Source organism: Ailuropoda melanoleuca, chromosome 12 (genome assembly GCF_002007445.2).
Source record: "Ailuropoda melanoleuca isolate Jingjing chromosome 12, ASM200744v2, whole genome shotgun sequence".
NCBI lineage: Eukaryota > Metazoa > Chordata > Mammalia > Carnivora > Ursidae > Ailuropoda > Ailuropoda melanoleuca.
In genome coordinates, this window is record NC_048229.1 from 41543691 (window position 1) to 41549690 (window position 6000).

Consider the following 6000-nt stretch of genomic DNA (forward strand, 5'->3'; position numbering starts at 1 on the left):
TCCAGGCTCAGGCGGTTTATTTGGGAGTGATCTCAGGCAGCACAAAGCAAGCCAATAGGTGGTACCAGGGGAAGCTCTAGAGAGAGAAAGAGGAGAGATGCAGACGTTCAAGGCTGGAACTGTCTCCTGAGTTGAACTCAGATGCACCGAGGGGATCAACAGGGGCCACTACAATGTCACGATCAGCACAAGACGCTCCACACAAATCACCAAGGTCACCAGGCTTTGGAAGCAGGTGTTTACATAGTTTTTTTCTTCTGGTCTGCTTGTGATATAGTACGCCTTAGTGCTGTTAAAGTGACAATATTAAAAGTTCTCCCTGGGGCATTTTTCAGAAGATGGTGGCAGTGTTAGTGGTATAATTTTGAATATTTTTGAATCCCCTAATAAAAACAGACAGCCCAACTACATAGGAAGACCAAATACCTGTGGGGAACATTCACAATAAAAAGAGTGGGCAACGTATCCCCCCAAACATCAAAATAGGGGCAAAGGGAAGAAATGGGGTGCTTGTCATGCCTGAGAACAGAAGCACCCCAAAATAGCCAATAGGTGTTCACTAGAAAGCACCGGACTCCAGTTTTAGAATGGTAGCTGAAACTGGGAGGCATTTTGCCCCCTGCAACAGTGTGTAAGTATGAAGGGTCATCAGGTAAGAACACTTAGAGAGGACGGAGCAGCCTAGCCCCTGGGAACTCCTGAGGCTGACCAGCCAGGTCTTCCTTCCAGGACAGGGCCCCACACCGAGGAGAAACTACTGAAAGAAGGATCAAAATTGAACAGAGCAGGAATAGAGAGGAAGCAAACGGAAGATCCAGATGAAAGGGGAGACATACCTTTTAACTGCATGAAACGAAACAGGGAGCTTTGTGAAGTTAGAAAGCTGGAAGTTGGAAAAGCTATCTTGAATGAAACCTCCTTTTATAAGCTCAGAAAAATTAATTTCACCTTTACAAAAATGAGCAGCAGAAAGGGATCAAGGTCAGATCTCACACAAAGTTGTCTTAAGAAAAAAGAAAATAAGCGGTAGAACGCCGTCTCTACAGACAATGAAAAACACACCAGAGAGACATGCCTACCAAACAAATAAAAACCTATAACCTACTATTTCAAAAAAGAGCTAAAATAAATTAAGAAAATGATATGTGAACAAACAACACAAATCAGGAATGGAAAAGCTCAGAAGTGAAATGACAAACTGAAGAAAGAGTTGGGTCTAAAAGACATCATTATGAGACATTAAATTGGAAAGAATACAAGGAGGGTAAACACGACAAGACAACACCTTAGAAGAAGTAGAGGACGGGAAAACGTGGAAATTTCTGGAGATCAGAAAGAAATGAGCATGATACAAAGAATTTAAGAAGCTAGGTAAAGACCACCCAACACACAGAGAATAGGAGTCCCCGAAGGAAAAATATGAAATCAGGGAACAGAGCAAAGAACAAAAGTTGTATTTCACGAAAACCTCTCAGAAATAAGGAAGGGATGAAATACATATTGAAAGGTCATACCACATTCCTGAAAATATTGACCCAGAGTGACCAAAACCAAGCCGTAATTTTTGTTTAATATGAGACTTTAGAGAAAAAGAAAAACCCTTTGAGTAGCTAAGCAAAAATAGCACGGGATTCAGAAAATTGGATTATCGTCAACTTCTTGATGGCAACACGTGCCATGAGCAAGTAGAGTACTATATTTAAGATACTCAAGAAAATAAAATGTGAACCAAGGATCTTATATCCAGGGAAACTGACTGTCAAGTGTAGAGGGTACAAATTCACACCAACAGGCAAGAATTCAGGAAATATTGTCCCCATGAGAACCTCCTGAGGAATCTACTAGAAAATGAGCCTCAGAGAGCCAAGGTGACCAGAGGGACATCGACATAAGGAGGTGAGCATTAAATATAAATTGTCTATGGAGTTAAGAATAAATGAGGATTAAAGAAGACAGAGTAGAGTGTATGACGGCTAGATGTTCTGGTGGTATAGATATCAGACAGCTATTTATAAGTAGGAGAGATAAGGGAAGATAAGAGGGGGGGGAATGTTACCAGTTTTCAATGATGATGTTGATTGAGGAAATATTAACATTTTACACGGAGACTGTTGTGGGTGTGAGATAAAGTAAGAATCACTGCTATGAGTCTGGGGTGAGAAAAAGGAATTCAGGTATAAAAAAGAAGATGTTAGATAAATGCCCAATAACTCTGAATTTGAATTTAAAAATCAGTTTTCATTCATGAGGTGTTTATCTTTCTTGAAATAATTCATAGAATTTATTTTTTAGAGCTGTTTTGCGTTCACCACAAAATGGAGTGGAAATTACAGAGAGTTTCCCCTAAATCCCCTCCCCATATACTCAGCCCCTCCTACCATCAACGTTCAGTGTCCGTGAGGTACGTTGTTGGTACAACAATCAATGTACAAACGTTGACCAACATCCACCCAAGTCCATTGCTTACATTAGGGTTCACTCTATGTTGTATATTCTGTGGATTTCGACAAATGTTTAAGAACCTGTATTCACCATTGTAGTATCATACAGAAGAGATTCACTGCCCTAAATATCCCGTGTTCCACCTATTCATTCCTCCTCCTTCCCCTTCTTCCCATTGACCCCAGGAACCACTGATCTTTTTTTACTGCCCCCACAATTCTGCCTTTTCCGGAGCATCATATAGTTGGAATCAGAGCGGTAGCCTTTTCAAATTGGCTTCCTTCACTTAGCGACATACATTTAAGTTTCTTTATGTCTTTTTGTGGCTCAATAGCTCATTTCTTTTTATTTCTTTGTGTATTTGGGATAATGGACCTTTATCAGATATGCCTTTGCAACATTTTCTCCCAGTCTGTGGCTTGTCTTCCCATTGTCTTGACATTTTGTTTGTTTTCTTTTGTTTTGTTTTAAAAGGGATTCTCCTCTAATCGACACAAGGACTTCTTGAAGGAACGGCTGATTTCTCCGGGTCTGGTTTCTCCACGGCTGGTTGCATCCCAGGTCTGGAGGAAGAAGTGTGTGAGATGAGACAGGCACATCTTGTCACACTGGGTCGCGAGAAGGGTGGCAGAGACTAAAGGATTGTGTCCAAAGGACATGGGGGCCATCTGCGAGAGGCTCCCAGTGGCCAAACATGGAACCGTATGAGCTTCAGTAAAGATTATAATTGTAATGGATTAAAACCCATCAAATATATTTAAACCTTCAATATATAATGCTTCTTAAAACATCACCTCCTTCAGATGATAAGAAACGAATTTATTCTCTCGTAAACAGGTAAATAAAAAGAAAGAATCAAACATTTATCCTGCCTTTACTGTGCAAACTCAACCACTGGGTAGCCACACGGTTGACAAGTGGGAGCATCTCTTTACAGAGGTACTCAAGTCGATAGATCAAAAAGAAACGATAGAATTAGAAGATCCCCATTTTGAAACCCCCAGTGAATGAAGAGAGCCAGGGACTGAGTGGCCAGCGGCTGCTAACTTCACAAAAAGAGAGACAAACAGACATCACGTGCCTCCCAATGAAAGAACACACCACCACCCATGACCTTGCCAAAGTGACCAAACCTGAGGCTGATCCAACCTCTGGGTTCAGCTGCCAATTTGCAAGAAATGCAGAGGAACGCCCTTGAACTGCATCAAGGGTATCCGTCAGCAGAATCCCGACAGCGGGAAACTCTGGGTCAGAAGGCGCAGGTCCTTCAACAGATAAATTGTAAAGGAAAGACAGGGATGGAGGGGGAAACCTATAGATTAAAAGAAACTGAAAAGATAGATCTGCTTTTTTACAATGGGCAAGAATATCTCATCTGTCTAGGAAGGCACACTCGAGTGAGACACTCTAAAGAAAGGCAGAGAATAGATTACTGTGGGAGTCAGTGGAGGGGTGGCCCCTGCAGGGAGGACAGCAGCTGAGATGGACAGGAGGCGCATGATGGACTTCTGGGGACGTCGGTGAAGTTCTAGTCCTCGATCTGGTGGTGGTCTTTATAATAACCCCTTAAGCTATCTGTTTGTTTGGCTTATTTTTTTTTCCCCGGTCTGTTTTATTTTACAACCAAGATAGTTCTTTAAAACAGTTCCTCATCCCACAGTTTCCTCTTCATTCTCCACACGCCCAGAGGCAGTTGGCTGTGGCTGTGGCTGATTTCCCTTAGGGCTCTGGCTCCCGAGTTAGGACAGAGTATCTAATTAGAAAGACCCACTGACCCAGCAGAATAGAAGCTCTGGAACGTCAGAGACCGTGTGTCTGCCATGTTCCCTGTTGTGTTCCCAGCCGCACCTGGCAGGTAGTAGGTACTCAGTAAATACTTACAGAATGAATGCAGGAGGCAGAGGGTTCACTTTGTCGGGAGACCCCCCTCCCTCAAAGGCCTGGCTCCTCCCTGTTTCGGAGTCAGTCATCTCTTTATCTCCGAGGTCACTTCCTGACCCTTTTGGAAGCCATCCCTTCCACCACTTGGGCAAGGTGACTGAGGGGCCCCAGGAACCTCCTTGGTGAACCACGTTTGTGAAGGATGACTTGCTGCTTCCAGAGGAAGACCAGAGAGGGACTGGCCTGGCCAGGGGAGGGACCGGTAGGTAGTCCTCTTGCCTTAATTTCGAACCAGTACAGCGACACTTCAGAGAAGTGAGGACTGTGACGAAGCATTCACCATGGGGGGCCACTCAGAAGAAGCAAGGACATCTGTGGGCTCTGGGGCTCCCCCTGAGCTCATCCCAAAAATATCAGGGAAAAACAACACGGGATTGTACTGGTATGTCCCATTGAGGCCCCCAACTGCAGCTCCTGGGGGTCCCCGAGAGAACCGGATGCCAGGTGCACCCACGTAAGAACACAAGGGAGCCGACTTCATCCTTGGAGACACAAATTCAGGGCACTTTTGGAAGGTAGCATCGTTTAAGGTGATTTAGATGAAATTCAGCTTGACACAAAATTGCTGAGAAATTATTTGCTTCCCAGAGCCTCCTCTTCCCTGGTTTCTAGCCATTTAACAGCTGGGACAGCAGAGGCCAAGGGGTTAGTCATTATCCCAGCGGGAGAGGATGAAGGGCTCTTGAGCGCCCGCTGCCGCTGTTTTCCATTTAATGAGCAATTACTGAGCCTGTCCTGGGCGGGGATGGTCGCAGTCCCAACCAGTTTTTCCCAAACTTGACTTTGGAAGGGTGGAGACTGTTGTTCCTGCAACAGGAGGCCAGCTTTCCCCAGGCCACAGATGCTGCTCACCCCTCCGGGTACATTTCCCCCCACCCTCCAACAGGCAAGTTACAGAAATCCCAGGGACTCCCATTCCCTACCCTCGGACCTCTGGGCCATCTCTTCCAGAGAGCCACTCGCTGTGACTCATCCCAGTGCAGGGAGTCCGTGGTTCCTTCCAGTTCCTCATCCTAGGAGGGGTCAAGGCACGGAGTGAGCAAGACAAGCCCTCCCCTCACACAGCTTATCACCCAGCCAGCGGACATTAAAACCCCAGCGCATTACAATTTCCACAAATGGATGGAGGTTCCCTTGTGTAAAAAAGAAGAAGAAGAAGAGAATGGGTTAAATCATATATCTCTCAGGTAACCCTCTTCTCCACCAGCTTAAGTACAGTAAACCCATTTGGAGAGTACCGCTCAGGAAGCATGAAGTTTATTTCGCTGCGTCATATAATCCCCCGTAATAGAAAACCAGTAATGAGGATGCCAGCAGCAGGTGCAAAAGGCACTTTTACATCAATAGAAAATTCAATTCTAATTAATCTCTTCACAGCCAACATAATTGAGTCTTCATGGAGACCACTGGACTCAGCGCCCCCACCCCCACCTTGCTGTTCCCTTTGACAGGCCTGTCTGGCCCCCTGCTGTGCTGGAATTTGCCTGGAAACAAAGGGAAAGACGGTGCTGATACCATCTCGGGCGATGTGGGTTTGCAGAGTCTCTTTATTTCCATCACGGAGTTATTACTGACATCCAAGGCACGGAGCGCAGTCTCAGAGGCCTTCCCTGGGTA